This window comes from Chiloscyllium plagiosum, chromosome 32 (genome assembly GCF_004010195.1).
Source record: "Chiloscyllium plagiosum isolate BGI_BamShark_2017 chromosome 32, ASM401019v2, whole genome shotgun sequence".
Classification (NCBI taxonomy): Eukaryota; Metazoa; Chordata; class Chondrichthyes; order Orectolobiformes; family Hemiscylliidae; genus Chiloscyllium; species Chiloscyllium plagiosum.
The window spans coordinates 15893169-15913002 of record NC_057741.1 but is presented as its reverse complement, the minus strand read 5'-3'; positions in this window follow the sequence as shown (position 1 = coordinate 15913002).

Sequence of the window (19834 nt, the reverse complement as noted above, 5' to 3'; positions counted from 1 at the left end):
AAGAAAAGAATGAAGTAAACAGAAGTTGCATCAAAAGCCCTCTTATTCTCAGCTTTTGTGTCAAATTTATTTCTGCAGGTAACAAAATTGGGTGGCATGGTGGCTCAGTAGTTAGCACTGCTGCCTAACAGCACCAGGGACCTGGGTTCAATTGCTGCATTGGGTGACTGTCTGTGTGGAGTTTGCACATTCTCCCTGTGTCTGTGTGGATTTCCTCCTGCAATCCAAAAGATGTGCTGACCAAGCGAATTGGCCATGCTAGATTGCCCATAGTGTTAGTCAGGGGTAAATATATGGTAGGAGAATGGGTCTGGGTGGGTTACTCTTTGGATGGTCGGTGTGGACTTGATGGGCCGAAGGGCCTGTCTCCATACTGTAGGGAATCTAATCAGTAGGTGAACAGTCTTTCTTTATTTGTTCATGGAATGTGGGTGTCACTGGCTGGGCCAGCATTTATCCCTAATTTCCCAGAAGGTCTGGAGTTACATATAAGCCAGACCAGTTAAGGATGGCAGATTTCCTTCTCTAAACGACACTAATGAGTGAGAGAGGTTTTGACAGCAATCAACTGTGGTTACATGGTAACCATTACATCAGCTTTTCAAAAAAAACTTAGAAATTGTTGTACTTAACTGATTTCATAAGCTCTTTGCAACTTAACTGCTAACTACCTTTGGAGAATAGCTTATGCAGTAGTGAAGAAATATGAAGTATTCCTTGAATATATCAGTCTTGAATTGTCATAGTGATGATCCCAATTTCCTGCTCTAACAGTTTGCTGAAACCTCTGTGGAATTTAAGGAACTCAATATATAAAGTATGTTTGTATGTGTAAGGTTGTGTTTGAGCTTTGGAGAAAATCTGGAGTGGACTTGTGTGTGAAGAATATAGCCTGCTACCTTGTGCAAATTGTCCCAATGAGTATATTAAGAATGTTGATTCTTGATTACTTTCTCACACTGGAACTGATATCGAAGTGCAGAAATTCAGTCAACATTTGTTTTAGGGGAATTAATCTCCAACACAACCACAAGCTGGACCGGTTACAGTGAAGGAGGCACTGTAGTTGATGAAGCAAACAAAAACAGAAATTGCTGGAGAAACTCAGCAGGTCTGGCAACACCCGTGGAGAAAAAGCAAATTTGATGTTGTTAAATTTAACTTCTTGAGTTTCTCCAGCAATTTCTGTTTTTTTTGTTGCTTCAGATCTCAAGCATCTGCAGTACTTTGTTTTATTTTTCTGTGTGTTGATAACGTACACTAATGAGACAAGGATTGAAACAATCAAGGTCAATAGGTAGCTGCTCCCTGTTTTTCAGACACTTTCAGTAGCTTTTGACACTTAAGATAATGGGAGGAATTGAATGCTAGATTCACAGCAGAAAGTATTTGGGGGAGCTCCAGCCAGGGTTGAAGAGCAATTAATTGACAGCCCTACAGGCTAAGTATGGATTTGCAAGAAACTGACAGGTCAAGTTTCACAATCCTGAGCTTGTTGCAGAAAAGAGAACCAGATTATCCAGTCATGTAGAATGTAATACGTAGTCAGTAGGCCTTGATCTTAACTGCAGTAATTTAGAGCTGGTCTGATTATGGCCAAGCGTGTCCTGAAAGAAAATAAAGTGAGTCATTCTCACATTAGCCAAAGGATGCAGTGTGATTAATTGTTTTTTTCATTTAAAGAGAATAGTTATGGAAGAAATTTAGGAAATCTAGAATTGATCCAATGGTTAGATGTATATATTCTGCAAAATGGACTCTTTTCTTGATTTTTACCTCAATCTCACCTCACCAATGTCTTCAATTCCATGAGAAGTACATATGTCAAAATTACAATATGCAGTTCATTTAAGAATGGGGTATCATTTCTACATCTTTGGGTTATGGCATTGTAAGATGAGGCTATTATGGGCAAAGTCCTGGCCAAAAATGGCAAAAACATACACAAACCTTGTGAAAAATGGACATCTAAATGTACCTGGTCCAACCTGAAATGTGGTATAGGTAGAAGGTTCTTAATTTCAAGCATCAGAAAATTATTTTCATTTGTAAATGAATGCTTTTTCGCAGCAGCATTAGTAACATTTAGATAGCAGCCTTAACATGGAAAACTGAAGTACTTTATAAGTGGTGCTGAAATGATTAAAAATGTGAAAATTGTGCTATGGCAGCAAGTAAAGTGCTGTGTCCTAAAGGTTTCCAATATTAATATTTCCCAATACATAAAATTCTGAAAATACTTAGCAGATCAGGCAGTAATTGTAAAGAAAGAAACAGAATTGATTTTAACTCGCTCAAAATGCATTCACTTTTCTCAAGTTGAAATTGCCCATGTTTCAAGGTGATGACCCTTCACCAGAAATTGAATAAGCTAGAGATGTGATAGTCTTTAAATAGTACAGAGGCAGAAACTGGAGGATGTGAGGAAAGAAGGATAGTGAAGAAGGCGTTTGGTATGCTTGCCTTTATTGGTCAGTGCATTGAGTATTGGAGTTGGGAGGTCATGTTGCAACTGTACAGAACATTGGTTAGGCCACTTTTGAACTACTGTGTGCAATTCTGATCTCCCTGCTAAAAGAAGGATGTTGTGAAACCTGAAAGGGTTCAGAAAAGATTTACAAAGATGTTGCCAAGATTGGAGAGTTTGTGCTTTAGCAAGAGTCTGAATAGGTTGGAGCTATTTTCCCTGGAGTGTCAGAGGCTGAGGGGTGATCTTATAGAGGTTTGTAAAATCTCAGGGCATGGATAGAGTAAGTAATCAAGCTCTTTTCTCTGGGATGGGTTGGAGGGTGGAGGGGAGTCCAAAACTAGAGGGCATAGGTTTAAGGTGAGAAGGGGAAAGATTTAAACGGGACCGAAGGGACAACTTTTTTCATACGTGCATGCATGGATGGTGCGTGCATGGAATGAGTTGCCAGAGGAAGTGGTGGAGGCTGGTACAATTACAACATGTAAAAGGCATCTGAAGGCTGTTTCTGTGCTGCATATCTTCAGGACTCTGTGACTGTACAAAAAAAAAGGTGTGGCATGTGATAGAGAGAAGGGCAGGAGACGATCAAATAAAAAAAGGAGATAATGGTGAAAATGTAAGGTAACGGCACAAGCAAAAGAACCAAAGATGGGTCTAGATGACTAATAAGAGAATTCTTATCACGGCCACTGTCTGAAATAAATGAAGAGTTATGATTTAAAATTGTTAACTCAATGATGAGTCCTGAAGACTGTGAAGAGCCTAAACAAAAACAGCACCTCACCATGCCATCCCTTTTATTCGTTCCTCACGTCTTCCTTTCTCTGAAAGTTTATCCACTGATCATTTCCTTTTCGTTGCCCACACCACTTCATTGAATTCTTCTCGGTTAGTTGCCAGCAAGCCTTTCCTTCATATCCTTTTCTGTCCAAATTATAGCTTCAGGTCTGTGTTAGGGTAAATGAGGTATCATTGCCTGATGCTGTCTTTGGCATGGATTTGCCTGCGGCTGTTGGCATTCTCAGGGAGAGCCACTAGGAATGCTTCAAATCTCTGGGCATCTGGAAACACTGCTATTGCTGCTGCTGCTGTATTTTCAGAATAGATAAATAGTAAATATTTAGTGGAATTGAACATGTTGACAGATGTATGAACAGAACTGACTCAAGTGCTTTCCCTCAGTGGAGCAAATGCCATTTAAAGTTGCTAACTGGCTTTTAAAGCCTGCAGCATCAGGGTTGCTCTCCTTTGGGAACACAAATTCTAATAGATATCCCTCCTCACAATGTCCTTGTTTATTAGCTGGTGTTGTGAATTTCATCATAGCCAACAACACATATCCCTGGCCAGTGCAATTCCCACATGCTCTTGCTGTGAGTCCACTTGGAGACAAAGAGAAACTTCTTCAGCCAGTGGGTGGTGAATCTATGAAATTCTTTGCCACAGAAGGTTGTGGAGGCCAGGTCATTGAGTATATTTAAGACTGGGTTAGATAGGTTCTTGTGTATCAAGGGGATTAGCGATTATGGGGAGAAAGCGGGAGAATGGGATTGAGAAACTTATCAGCCATGATTGAATGGCGGAGGAGACTTGATGGGCTGAATGGCCTAATTTCTGCTCCTATGTCTTATGGTCTTATCTGCTTTCAAACTCTGAAGAGTCAGAAATAAGAACAAATTATACTTGGAAATGCTGGAAATGGTCTGAACTTGTCATATATATCTGAAAGTGGATCTCCAGTTCAGACCAGTAGTGTAATTTCCAGGTTTTAATTGCACAACTAGACTGTGTATTTAAGAATTCTTTTATATTTCCCGATAGGCTCATTTATGCTGAATTAACAATGGTAGGCAAATTGGAATTTAAAATGGACAACAGATCACAGGCTGCCTGAGGTCTGCTTGACTAGTTTTTCAAGCAGATTTCTGAAATGGGAAGAAATGGCAGAATTCCCCTGAAAAGAGGCAGAACCTTTATTGAAAATGTCTGGCATGGGTTTCCAGTTACCAACATGCAAAAATGGGCTTCTAATGGACAATTTCTGCTTGGTTCAGTTGTGTGGTCAGTAAATTTGGAAACAAAAAGTAGTTTGGAGTTGCACCAGGTCTCTCAAGTGCTGAAAATAATCTGAACAATACCTTTATGTAAATCTGACTGACAGGGTCTGAGGGAGATGGGCTGAAAGGCTTATTTTCTCACATTCTCAAACTTTGTTACTCACTTAAAATTCATGTGACAATTTAATTGCTTCAAGAGATGTATTGTATTTTTTTTTTATGAAGACATTGAGACAGAAGTACCGAGCAGTCAGTTCCAAGCAATAAAGTAAACAGCTTCTGAGGCCTTGAGATTTTTTAATAGTTGGAACAATATTAGCAGCATGAAGGGGTCAAGCTCCACAGAACCAGGATTTTAATTTAACTTTCAGTAGCTATTGGGGTTTGGAAGTTGCCATACATCTCTCTCTGTACAGCAAAATGCTTGAGTTCTGCCTCTCTCCCTCAGAGGTTTCTCTTGATGTTCTTGTCTCACATGCAATTCTCCATTTCAGGAGAAAATCTATTTTACTGAATTTGCCCTTGCCAAGAGTTCCTTTATGGAATGTAACTATATTGCTATTTTGTGGTTAAATAATCTATTATTCTGTTAAGTTATTCCAATTTTTCTTTCTTTTGTTTGTGTTTTAACTATAGTGTAAAAATAAAGTGTGTTTTGCTGCAAGCCTAGTTTTTGAACAATCGAATTACATCCTGAACACAATGCCTTACACTTGCCTTTAAAAAAATAAGAGAAAGTTGGGGCCTAGGCTCTCTTCGCGATATATTTTAAGGGATTTAGTCTGTTCCCTAACATTCAAAACTGCAAACGTGGAGGTCAATTCAAACACAGAACAATTTATTCCAATTATAGGTAAAGTACTGAGTATCTTTATTCAGCATGAAGCCGAATGAATGAAAGTCAAAGTGTGCCAATCAAGGTTGGCATATCATGGTATCGTCAGGAAACTGCTTAGCCATGGCGAAAAATATATAGTTCAACTTGACGTGATAAATTAACAATAGCTTTATGATGACACATGTAAGACACCTTTCCTCCAAACAAAAAGCATATATAATTCACTAATTCCTGGTGCTGAGATCGAGCTTTCAAATTTAATGAAACCTTTGTGCAAAATATGCTTTTTTTAAAAATCGCTGTTTCTTAATTCAAGGTTGCACATGCTCAGGGATTTCCCTTAAGTATGTAAAATGGAGATGATGGAGAGCAGGGACTGAGCCCAGGATTAATTGAGACTGCCTCTTTGTCCACAAAAAATTTTCTTTATCCGACATCTTTTTTGCTCATATAATTACTTTAATTTCTGGTTTGCTCCTATGCAACTAACTCCCACTGGTAATTTGCAGATGTTTGTAATTAGTAGCTGCCTTGAGAAATTATTTATGTTAGCAGATGAGTGACCAAGGACTGTGATTATAAATTAACCCTAGAATTATCAACAACCAGCCTTGTCGTGTCATTTCTGTCTGAGAATTGCTGTTTTGACTTTAACCTCATTGTGTGCATTGAGACTCCTAAAGCGACACGAAGATCTGCTTTTTTGCCAATGTGTTGGTACCAAAAAACTTGCTGCTCTTGTTTTTTGGGTTCTGGTTTTGAAATAACACAGACAACACAAAGTGTTTAAATACTCCTTCCAGATAAATGTCAGGCATACATTTAGATTTAATAAATTGAATAAGTCCAGTTATATAGAACATAGAGTATAGAATATAGAACATAGAACAGTATAGCAGTACAGTACAGGAACAGGCTCTTTGGCTCACATATCCGGGCTAACTGTGGTACCATTCTAAACTCATCCCATCTGCCTGCATAAAGTCTGTATCCCTCCCTGTTCAGTATCTGTCGAAATGCTTCTTAAATGTTGCCATTGTATTTGCTTCTACCACTTCCTCTGTAACATATTCCAGGCACCTACTATCCTCTGTCAAAAAAAATTGTCTCCCACATCTCCTTTAAACTTTCCTCCTCTCACCTTAAATCTATGTCCCCTAGTGTTTGACATTTCCACCATGGGAAAGAGACTCTTGAAGAGCCACCCTCTCATGCCTCTCATAATTTTTTATACTTCTATCAGGTCATATCTTTAGCGATGACAATCCAAGTTTGTCCAAACTGTCCTTATAGCTAATATGCTCCAATGCAGGCACCATCCTGGTAAACCTCTTTTGCAATCTTTCTAAAACCCCCACATCCTCCTTGTAGTGTGGTGACCAGAACTGCACACAATACTCCAACTGTGGCCTAACTGAAGTCTTATACAGTTACAACATGACATTCCAACTTGACTGATGGAGGAAGCTCGTTGTACCCTCTCTCTACACCGTATCCATTTGTTTTGGAACTTTCACGGTGCTATGGACTTGCACCCCAAAATGCCTCTGTATGTCAATGCTCCTAAGGGTCCTGCCATTTACTGTCTACTTTCCTCTGCATTTGACTTCCCAAAATGCATCACCTCACACTTATGCGGATTAAGCTTCATCTATTATTTCTCTGCCCAACTTTCCAATGGATCTATATCCTGTGCTGTATCCTTGACCACCTTCCTCACTATCCACAACTCCGCCAATTTTCGTGTTGTCTTCAAATTTACTAATCATTTTCATTCAAATCATTTATCTATTTAGAGGTCCAAGCACTGACCTTTGTGAAAAAACCTCCAGTCAGAAAAGCTCCTCTGCAACTATCCTCTATGAGCAAGCCAATGTTGTATTTAACTTACCAGTTCATCATGGATCCCAAGTGACTGAATCTTCCAGATCAGCCGAGCATAAGGGACTTTGTCAAATGCATTAGTAAAGTCTATGTAGACAACATTCACTCTCCTACCTTCTTCAATCATCTTTACCAATTCCTCAATAAGCTCAGTCAAATTTTGAGACACGACCTCCCCCACGCAAAGCTGTACTGATTATCCCTAATAAGTCCATTCTTTTCTAAATACGAATTAACCCTAAGAACCTTCTCCAATAATTTCCCTGCCATTGATGTAAGGCTCACCAGCCTATAATTTCCTGGATTATCCTTTCTTGAACAAAGGAACAATGTTAGCTATTCTCCAGTCTTCTGGATACAAAGGTTTCTGTCAAAGCCCCAGCAATCTTCGTCCTTCCCTCCATTATTATCCAGGGATAGGTCCCATCACTTGAGGACTTATCTAGCTTAATGTTTTTCAAGACACCCATCACCACCTCCTGGTTAATATCAACTTTCCCTCTCCAATCTTACCATCATCCATGTCCTCTTCCTGGTGAATACCAATGAGAAATATTCATGAAGGACCTCACCCCCTTTCTCTGTTTGATGTATAAATTCCTTCTTTTGCCCTTGAATGGACCTAGCCTTTCCCTGCCTATCTTCTTGCTTCGAAATAGAGCATAGAACATAGAACATTACAGAGCAGTACAGGCCCTTCGGCCCTCAATGTTGTGCCATCCTGTGAAACAATCTGAAGCCCATCTGACCTCCACTATTCCATTCTCTTCCATATGCCTATCCAATGACCATTTAAATGCCCTTAAATTTGGCAAGTCTACAACTGTTGCGGGCAGTGCACTTCAAGCCCCTATTACTCTCTGAGTAAAGAACCTACCTCTGACATCTGTCCTATATCTATCACCTCTCAATTTAAAGCTATGTCCCCTCGTGCTAGCCATCGCCATCTGAGGAAAAAGGCTCTCACTGTCCACCCTATCTAACCTGCTGATTATCTTGTATGTCCCAATTAAGTCAGCTCTCAACCTTCTTCTCTCTAACAAAAACAGCCTCAAGTCGCTCAACCTTTCCTCGTCAGACCTTCCTTCCATATCAGGCAGAGTGCCTGAAGGGTGGAGAGAAAGGTGGGTGCCCTTCAGGCATTCTGCCTGTATTCCTGATGAAGGGCTTTTGCCCGAAACGTCGATTTTACTGCTCCTTGGATGCTGCCTGAACTGCTTTTCCAGCACCACTAATCGAGAATCTGGTTTCCAGCATCTGCAGTCATTGTTTTTACCCTTCCCTCCATATCAGGCAACATTCTAGTAAATCTCTGAACCTTCCCCGAAGCTTCCATATCCTTCCTATAATGCAGTGACCAGAACTGTATGCAAGATTCCAAGTGCGGCCGCACCAGAGTCTTGTACAGCTGCAGCATGACTTCATGGTCCTGAAACTCAATCCCTCGATGAATAAAAGCTAACATACTGTATGCCTTCTTAACAACCCTATCAACCTGGGTGGCAACTTTCAAGGATCTATGTACGTAGACACCGAGAACTCTCTGCTCTTCTGCACTTCCAAGAATCTTACCATTAGTCCAGTACTCTGCATTCTTGTTGCTCTTTCCGAAGGGAATCACCTCACACTTTTCTGCATTAAACTCCATTTGGGACCTCTCAGCCCAGTTCAACAGCTTATCAATGTCCTTTTGTAACCTACAACATCCTTCGTCACTATCTACAAGTTTACCGACCTTAGTGTCATCCTCACATTTACTGTCCAATCCTTCTATGCCCTGATCCAGGTCATTTATATAAATGACAAAAAGCAGTGGATGCAAAACAGATCCTTGCAGTACACCACTAGTAAATGAACTTCAGGATGAATACTTCCCATCAACCACCACCCACTGTCTTCTTTTAGTTTGCCAATTTCTGGTCCAAACTGTGAAATCACCCTCAATCCCATGCCTCCTTTTTTTGCGCAATAGCCTACCATGGGGAACCTCATCAAACACCCTACTGAAATTCATATACACCACATCAACTACTTTCCCTCATCCACTTGTTTGGTCACCTTGTCAAAGAACTCAGTAAGGTTTGTGAGGCACTACCTATCCTTCACAAAACAGTGTTGGCTATCCCTAGTCAAATTATTCCTTTCTAGATGATTATAAATCCTATCTCTTATAACCCTTTCCAACATGTTACTCACAACTGAAGGAAGGCTCACTGGTCTATAATTACTGGGTTGTCTCTACTCCACTTCTTGAACAAGGAAACAACATTTTCTATCCTCCAGTCTTCTGGCACTACTCCTGTAGACAATGACGACGTAAAGATCAAAGCCAAAGATTCTGCAATCCCCTCCCTGGCTTCCCAGAGAAGCCTAGGATAAATTCCATCTGGCCCAGGGGACTTATCTATTTTTACACTTTCCAGAATTACTAAAACCTTCTTCTTGTGAACCTCAATCCTATCTATTCTAGTAGCCTGTATATGAGTATTCTCCTCAACTACATTGTGTTTTTCTATTACGAATACTGACAAAAATAATTAATTTAGTGCTTCCCCTATCTCCTCTGACTCCATGCACAACTTCCCACTACTATCCTTGATTGGCCCTAATCTTACTCCAGTCATTCTTTTATTCCTGATATATCTATAGAAAGCCTTAGGGTTTTCCTTGATCCTATCTGCCAAAGATTTCTCATGTCCCCTCTGGCTCTTCTTAGCTCTCTCTCTAGGTCTTTCCTGACTAATCTGTAACTCTCAAGCACCCTAACTGAGCCTTTACTTCTCATCCTAATGTAAGCTGCCTTCTTCCTCTTGACAAGAGATTCAACTTCCTTAGTAAACCACGGTTCCTGCGCTTGACAACTTCCTCCCTGCCTGACCAGTACATACTTATCAAGGATCCGCAGTAGCTGTTCCTTGAATAAGCTCCACATCTCAAGTGTGCCCACCCCCCCTGCAGTTTCCTTCTTCATCCTATGCATCTTAAATCTTCCCTAATCGCATCGTAATTGCCCTTCCCCCAGCTAGAACTCTTGCACTGCAGTAAACATTTATCCCTTTCCATCACTAAAGTAAACATAACTGAATTGTGGTCACTATCACCAAATCTAACACCTGGCCAGAATCATTACTCACTACCCAATCTAATGTGGCCTTGTGCCTTGTTGGCCTGTCTACATACTGTGTCAGGAAACCCTCCTGTACACATTAGACAAAAACTGACCCATCTAAAGTACTTGAACTATAGTATTCCTGGTCAATATTTGGGAAGCTGAAGTCCCCCATAACAACTACCCTGTCACCCTCGCTCCTGTTGAGGATCACCTTTGCTATCCTATCTGCTACATCTCTAGAAGTGTTCGGAGGCCTTTAGAAAACTCCCAACAGAGTGATCTCTTCTTTCCTGTTTCTAATCTCAGCCCATACCACCTCAGTTGATAAGTCCTCAAAAGTCCTTTCTGCAACCGTAATACTGTCCTTGACTAATAATCTTGCCCCCACCTTTTACCACCTTCTCTGTTCTTACTGCAACATCTAAATCCCAGAACCTGCAATAACCATTCCTGTCCCTGCTCTATCCATGTCTCCGAAATGGCCACAACATCAAAATCCCAGGTATCAACACATGCTGCAAGTTCACCTACTTTGTTCCGGATGCTCCTGGCATTGAAGTAGACACACTTCAAATCAACTTCTTGCAACCTTGAAATCTTAGTTCTGATCTCACTACTCTCAACCTCCTGTATACTTGAACTACAATTTAAGTTACCATCCACCTGCGGAATTAGTTTAAACCCACCCAAAGAGCATTAGCAAAATTCCCCCCCCCCCCCCCCAAGATATTGGTACCCCTCTGGTCCAGGTGAAGACCGTCTTGTTTGTAGAGGTCCCACCTGCCCCAGAATGAGCCCCAATTATCCAGGAATCCAAAACACTCCCTCCTGCACCATCCCTGTAGCCATGTGTTCAACTCCTCTCTCCCTATTCTTTGCCTCACTGGCACATGGCATGGGCAACAAACCAGTGATAACAACTCTGTTTGTTCTAGCTCTAAGCTTCCACCATAGCTCCCCGAATTTCTGTCTTAAAATCCCCATCTCTTTTCCTACCTATGCCATTAGTGCCTATGTGGACCAAGACTTGGGGCTGCTCCCCCTCCCCCTTGTGGATCCCGAAAACACGATTAGAGACATTGCCAACTCTGGCACCTGGGAGTCAACACACCAACAGTGAGTCTTTGTCATTCCCAGAACCTCCTTTTGTCCCCTTAACTATGGAGTTCCCTATATCTAAAGCTCTACTCCTCTTCCCCCTTTCCTTCTGAGCAAAGAGACCTGTGTCCCATTGCTTACCTCTAGTAAGTTGTCCCCTCCCGAACAGTATCCAAAATGGTATACTAGTCGCTGAGGGGAACGGCCACAGAGGATCCCTGTACTGCCTGCTAGTTCCATTTATGTCCCCTGACGGTAACCCATCTACCTTCTTCTTTTACCTGAGGTACGACTACCTCCCCGTAACGCCTCCCTATAACCCCCTCCACCTCTTGAATGATCTGAAGCTCATCCAGATCCAGCTCAAGTTACCTAACGCGGTTTTCAAAGAGCTGGAATTGGGTGCACTTCCCATAGATGCAGTCAGCAGGGACACTAGTGATGCCCCTAACCTCCATGCCCACTGTTCTAACTTCCCAACAAATCTACTGAAAAAGTTTTAAAAAAAGAAACTAGTTATCTTACAAAACCGCACACAGAAGTTTTTTTGGTTACAGGAGGAAGACAGGTTGGAGACAGTACCCGAGTAGTGTTTTGGGTAAAGCAACCACCCAAATATAAAGCCTCACTTACCCAACGGCCCCGTGTCCGCTCCTGCTCAGTGTGCGTTCTGCCTATACACAAAGTAAGCTTTTATATATTTTAAACTTACCTTCCCATCAGGCCTCTGATCCTTGCTGTCGCTCCTCCCACTCCAACTGCCACCAAGAAAATGAAGAACGCTGAACTTCTGAGGTAATCTTTCATTTATTTTAAATGCACTTGGGATTCTCCTTAATTCTACTTCCCAAGGACATTTCTAGTCTCTTCTAGCCCTCCTAATTCCTTGTTTAAGTTCTTTCCTACTTCATTTATACAAGAGCCATGTTGGACTTCAACCTTAAAACATTCCTAATCCTAAACCTGCTTCCATTTTACTTTTTGACAGAACTTTCAATATTTCTTGCCATCTCAGGTCCTGAATCTTTTCATTCCGTTCATTCCCTTTCAAACAGAAAAGAAACATTTGGATTCTCACAATGATCCAGTGAGAAACAGTTGCAGAGTTTGGTACTTATAGTGTGAGTCATACAGATGAGGACTCAATTCACAATCTGTGGAGATACAAAAACCAACATATCATGGAGGCATGGTGGCTCAGTGGTTAGCACTGCTGCTTCACAGTATCAGGGATCTGGGTTCAATTCTACCCTGTCTGTGTGGAGTTTGCATATTCCCAGCATTATGCATGGGTTTCATCCCACAGTCCAAAGACCTGCAGGTTAGGTGGATTGACAATGGGGAATGCAAGGTTACAGGGATATATTAGGGGTGGGTCTGGGTGGGATGCTCTTCAGAGGGTCAGTGTGGACTTGATGGGCTGAATGGCATGCTTCCTCACAGTAGAGATTCTATGGAGGTTCAAAATCTGGAATCTATGCTGGAAATATTTTGCAGCATCTGTAAAGAGAGAAAAACAGAATTAATATTTCAGGTCTGTGAACTTTTGTCAGAACTAGAAAGTGTTACAAAAGCAAAGTGCTTTGGATGCTGGATATCTGAAATTAAAAATGATGAGAATTCTGGAAATAATCTGTAGGTCAGGCAATGTCAGAGGTGAGAGAAACAGAGTTAAAGGGTGAAATGTAATGAAGCAGGCAGAGAGATGAAGGAAGAGTTTAAAAGATCAAGTGTTGTTCGTGGAATTTTTGTTGAGCTTCATTGGAATAGTGGAGGAGCCTAAAACCCATTCATAATGGGAAAGAAAATGCAAATTCCACACAGACTGACACCTGAGGGTGGAATCCTGAGAGGACAGAGCATTAGAGATCTTGCAGCTAAGGCTACAGAGAATGAGGCATTGGAGATCAGTGAATGCTATAGAGCATGAGACATTGGAGATCAGCGATGGCTTGGTGTGGTTGTCAGAGATAGAGAGAATGGGTGCCATTCAGCTACCTGATGACGGCATAAGACAGCTACAAGAAAGATAAAGCTCAGCGTTGTTGATGTGATGCCAAAAGAGTGAAATATGGTTCTGAACATAATGATAAGTTCAAACACTCTTATATTCTCCATGCTTACTAGTATCTTTTATCACCAGCAGGACATTCTCAGGTCAAGCAGGAAGTTTCAAAGTCATTTGATGAGCTCTGATGATGCACGGTTTCAGAACTGGTGGGAACTGAATTCACCAATTCAGACAGATGCACCTTGGTGGGATGGGTTCAAGAGATATTTGGGCTTCCATGTGGTGGACTGAGGGGGCAACAATTGACAGTGCCATCAGAAGGTGCAGAACCCTCTAAAGTTTTGCTCAGCTGGAAATGAATACTGTCTCTAACGGATGTTGATGAAGGGGATACTTACTGAGCAGCAGCAAAGAACATGTGATGTCTTCACAGGCTATCCAAGCACACTGCAGTCTAGTGGGGTCATCTTACAGTGAAGTGGTAATGTTCCCACCTCTGAACCAGAAGGCCCAGGTTTGAGCCTGTCTCTGGGACTTGATGGCCGTAGATGGTGGATTCATATCGTAGACAAACAGGTTGATCATCAATAAATCCTTCCTTAAGGCAAGTGGTAAGAGTGCGAGCATCTGCAGGTCAGCTAGAACCATGTGGTAGCAGCAGTGTGATAGCCTCCCCTCCTTAAAGAACTCCATGTGCAGCCTGTTTGCATGGGAGTTACCCTGTGGTAAGCATCCTCCTTGACTCAATAAGCTATGAGAGAAAGAGAGAGATAATTGCTGAGAGCTTGAAAGAGTATTAGTGATATGCTGTCATACGGTATTGAAGTGACATCTTCTTCCATGAAAAAAGTGGCTGACTGCAAATGGGTGGATGTGGACCTTCAACAAGGCTGGTTTGAACACACTGGGGTTCACCTAACCCCAGATGGTGAATGCTAGTCTTGACCTTGAAGTGTACACAGATTGCCAGGCTGCTGTGTACTACCTTAAAGTGTATACAGATTGCCAGGGTGCTGTGTACTACCTTGAAGTGTACACAGAATGCCAGGCTGATGTGTACTACCTTGAAGTGTACACAGATTGCCAGGCCAAAACTGGGCCATGACAGAGATGATTGTGAAAAAAGACTTCCTGACCTCCCCAGTCAGTGCCCCAGAAACTGCCTCATGTGAAGATGACTACATCTTCACACACTCACAGTTGGAGCAGTCTTTGGCTGCATCCTCATGAGCTCTAAAACAGATATAGGCCAACAGCATCACAATAGCAAAGCTGGCTGCTAGGCAGTGTGTCTCTACCTGTAATGAAACTATAAGGGCTCACCACCAGGCAGAAGCTCCAGTCAAAGGATGAGTAAAGATTTCTATTTTCAGTTGCAGCACTTAATGGGTATGGGATATGTTAGTTAATGTTCTGGTTGATAATTTCCTATCATTTACTTGAACCATGTAAATATTACTCTTTTGCATTTCTTTTTCATCTTGCTTCTTTTTGATTGCTAGCGGGTAAGTACTCTTTTCCATTATTTGCTGATGAATGAGAAGATGGGAATTGATGATAACCAGTGGAGGATGTGAAATGGATTTGCAAGGGATACTTGGTTGTTTGTAGGACTGCTTTGCATTTGTGGGAAAGTAGTTAAATTTCTACTTTTCATAAAGCTGAGTAAACCTGCCAGTAATGAGGCCCTCACTGTGCTGCTGGTGATGCATTGCTCTCATCATCTGTTCCTCACCCTTCTCCACCTTCTCCTTAGCCAAGGCTCTACACTCTGCGTCTCGCTACTCTTGCTGATTCAATGTGCTGCTGACAATATCGTGCTGAGTGTGATGCCCCATGATCATTCTGCCAACCCTGACTGGTATTCACTGAAAGATGCCTCCAGGTCTGGCCAGGCCCCCTGCACCACATTTCACAGAATATTAATGACTTATTTCGCACGTCAGACATTCTTATGACATTAATTGTATTGCTCCCGGACCTGATTTCTTAGGTCTCTGAAAGGTGTTGACAACTCCACTTTGCATAGGTACTCCCTACTTACAAGCAGCTAGCTGTTAACTTTGCTTCCAGGTGTGATCTTAACTCCAATGGTTGATGATAGAATTCCATGCAAAAGAGGCTGAAACAGAATATAAATCTGTGGATAATGTACTGCCATCAGATTCCTAACAGATGTCCTGTGTTATTACCCACATGGAAATGTGCACCAATTCTGAAACCTCACTACTTCTGCATTCGCTATAGCATTTAATTATCTTATCCAAAGTATGCAAGTCCCCTATTTATCTGTGTGTTGGAATAAAAATAACATAAAACACCGATCAGATTTATGTACTTAATAAAAACAATTGCTTATGCAGATAAGTAAACTCTACTTACATCTAAACTATGGTTCTACTTGTTAAAACTCGAACCCCTTTTTAAAACAACAGCACACACACATACAGACACAAGCAAACAAAAACCATTTGTACTATGATCAGACGGGAAAATAAGCTGGGAAATACAGTTCAATAACACCAGCCCAGTGTGTGTTGAGAAAATCCTTTTGGCTTTTGAGGACTTTCTGTTCTTCAAACTATTTTCTCCAGACTCCTGCATTTCTTTGCAAGAGGCACAGGGCAATGGGTACAATAAGTGTAAAGCCTATTAGCAACTAAGTAAGTGCATCAGCTTACAGCAACTGTTAGGATATCTTTCTTTCTACAAGCTTCAAGTATTAATAATACTTGCAGATGCAGAGACAAAGATCCACAGTTTGCTTTTCGAGAGGTCTGAAGGCTTCTCACTTTATTGCTCATGCCCATAAGCAGTTTAGCTACCAGAAACCAGTCGGGGGCTGTAATTGGGCCGATGACCTCTGGCACCTCTGATTGTTGGCATTGGATAAACTGATCAACTACTTGTTCCCATCCAGATTTCTCTCTGCATACACCTATTGGTATTAGGCTATCCACAAATAACTTCTCCCAGTGATTAAACAGAGCAGCAGTGTAAAAACCACACACAAAAAGTTTCAGTAACTTGTTTTTAAAAGTGCACCAATCCATTCCACAATCCTGGGTTTTAAAACCACCTATTTCCCATGTCAAGCCACATTCAGAAATACAAAAAATGAAATGCTATGGTCTTTACAATTGAGCTAAAATCAAACAATGCCTTTTGTCCATTAACATAGTCTAGACAGCACCTATATGCCAAAAAAAGGACTAAATGGTCATTCTGTGTTCTACATTTATAAAACTGTGACATATTTTAGTCAAGCCTTTCTGCAGCTTTCTTTCATACGTTAGAGCCAGCTAACACTGCCAGTAATGAGTTTCAAGATCTCTGCATGTGCCACCTTCCCAGAGGGACGGGACAGATGCCATCACATACACACATTGAAAATAAATGAGAATCTGTTCAGACTCTTGCTCAATCCGCTGTGCCATTGGTGGTGCAGTGAGCTTGTTTAATAGGGATCAGATTGATTAAAACCAGGCAGAGTGACAAACTTGGGATGTAGTGACTGTGATATTTGTCCCTGGAGCACACTGTTAATTTGTAGCACACAACTATGCTTCTGTGAACGTAACTGCATCTTGACAGCAAAGTATCAGAGAACTTTTGAGAGCGATGGAAGAACATATCTTAAGTACTATCAGAGGTTTGGGTGGAATCTTACTGAAGCTTGAAAGACAAGGGCTGTGGCAAGCAATGTGGCAGAAGTTCAGCGATCCTATCTCAACCACCAAGAGCAACTTGCTGCATCTTCTAACTAAGTTCTGAATGTTGTGGAATGTTCTCGTTCTGGCTGGGTGCCTTCTGGCACTGCCCTGTCTTCTTGTGAGGAAGGAGTTCCTTAAGTGAGGGCCAGGTTGTCACTGCCCCTGTGGCTGTGCTTTCAGGCCTGGGGACCATTGGAATATACTTGCAGCTGGGGGCAGCCAGATGTTCACATGCTTGAGGCCGCTGGGTTCCCACTCATGTAGCTTCTGGGAAAGGAGGGACATTCCTCCCCACATTCCAGTCTGGTGTTCCTCACTGTGCATGTAGGATGATCTCCCTGATCGCTGACAGTGCAGGATCCTCTCTGGCCTGGGCCCGAGTACGGGGTGGTATCCGACCGTCCGGCCAGGGTCAGCTCTGCCAGCTACAGAGCTATCAGGGTGAGGTGCTCATCGGACTATCAAGGTATCGAGGTATGAGTATCTGGGCATGTGGTGGGAGCAGGAGGCAGCCTTGCTGATTCCTACTCTGAGGCAGTACCTCTTAAACGAAGAGGAGATGGCTTCTGGTGGTGCAACCATTTCTCCATTGGGTCATGGATATCCAGGACACAGAAGAAAGAGGATGTAGGGGTTATAGATGAATGATATGGCCAGCATGGTTAATGTGAGAATCAAAGTGGAATGAAGAGTATAATTACTCGGTTGGCAGGACAGAGATGTTTTGGCATTCCCTCAAGAGGTGTCCTCGTTTTCTCAAGACTGGGCCAGGATTCTTTCTCATAGTGAATGAGAAACCTAATGTCAGGCTCCATCTGTCTTGGCTGTTCCCACTCTGCCATGGGCTTTTTTCTCTTATATTGAAGAGTAGGGATTGAGTGAGATGGAAGTGGGTGGCACAGCTGTCAGCACTCGTGACTGTGGTTGAAAGGTAGTGAGGTGCCTGAGGCAAATGTTAGTGATCTGGGTGAACTAAGGGCAATGAGAGGGAGTGAGGAAAACATTCGCAGTCTATAGTGAGAGTAGTAGAGCTTCAGGCTTTGCAGGATGTAGGTGTTGTATCAGAGGGAGAGAGAGTAGCAGAGAGAAAAGTGTGTCACTTACCCTGGCATAGGGTAGGAGGTCATTGACCTTTTAGCAGTACTGCTACCATACATCCAGGCTGTGGACTGTGCATTGACCCCTGGTGGTAACCTTGGAGCAGATACCAGACTGTAGTGTTGAGAACTCCTCTGCCATGAGAAGAGGACACTCGTTCTCTGCAATAGCCCGTCCACCTGAATCTCCAGGTCTCTGTCAGAAAATCATGGGGCCTTTTTCCGACATCTTCAGGATGTATGTCAGTCACTAAGCAGAACAGTTTTGGAATGTTAGTCCATGGCGGACTTTAAAGATGGTGTCAGGTACACTGGTCTTTTGGCCATGAGTTGTTCTGGGAACAGTGAATGGTCAGATGGGGAAGTGAATCAGGTGAGAGAGAGGCTGTACAGACTGGGAAGGTGGTTAAAATGGCGAGTTGGGAACAACATGGAGAGAAAGTTTGTTAAGCCCTCACATCAGGAAACCTTCCATATGACCCAATGGAACTGACACTTAGCTAAAAAAGATGGCGGTGGAGTAGGGCTACTGAGATGGGCTTGTCTATTTCAACTGCTTTTATTTTCTTTTTTACTCTTTTCTTATATTTTTGTCTGCTTTTCTTTATTTACCTCTTTTCCTGAGCTCGGACAGCATTGGTGGTGGCAAGTAGGTGCAGTATGGACTCAAGTGAGCCCCTAATTACTTTTCTGGGGTGAGCGTGGGACCTGGCATCAGAATTGGTGCTGCTACATTGGCAGAGGCGGCATCAGTTAGGTAGCCCAGCAGCGAAAAATGGCACCTGAGGATTGGTGATTTGGTCGTTGTTTGGCTCTGGTACTGGCAGCAGTGAAGTGGTGGGCATCATAGCGACATGGACAAGGTGGGCACAGTGACCCTGGCAGTGTGGGTCTGATGCGAGTGGCAGCAAGGCAGCGGTGGAGAAAAATCGATCCAATCAAAAATTGGATGGCCCCTAAAAAATGGCAATTTCAATGTTGGTCAGGTCTGAGGTAGATGGCAGCGAGCTGGTGGAGGAGGGGTGGTGGCGTCATGGGTGATGAGCAAACTCAGGACTGATGGACTCTCTTTAACCCATATCTTCCTTTTCTTTTAATCTTCATTCTTAAAACTACTCAAAATGGCACTGGACTGTGGTGAAGCTTTTCACTGAACTTTACTGTTTTTTGTCACTGTAAGTTACACGTCACAATAAAATCATTCAAAAATCAAAAATAAAATCATTCAAAAAAATACAGTATTGGCCACGTATCTTGTACTGAAACGACTTCACATGGGATTTGGAACTACAGAATGTGCTGTCCTGTTTGGCAACAATAGGGAACATATTCAGAAAAACCTGCATTCAGAAACACAGAGGTGTTACAGCACAGAAAATGGCCATTCAGCCCATCATGCCTAGACCACTCATTAAAAGAGCATCATCACCTCGTGCCAATCTCTTCCTTTTCCCCCAAACTTTTGCATACTATTTTTATCCAAACAATAATCCAACACCGGGGAGAAAGTGAGGACTGCAAATGCTGGAGATCAGAGCTGAAAAATGTGTTGCT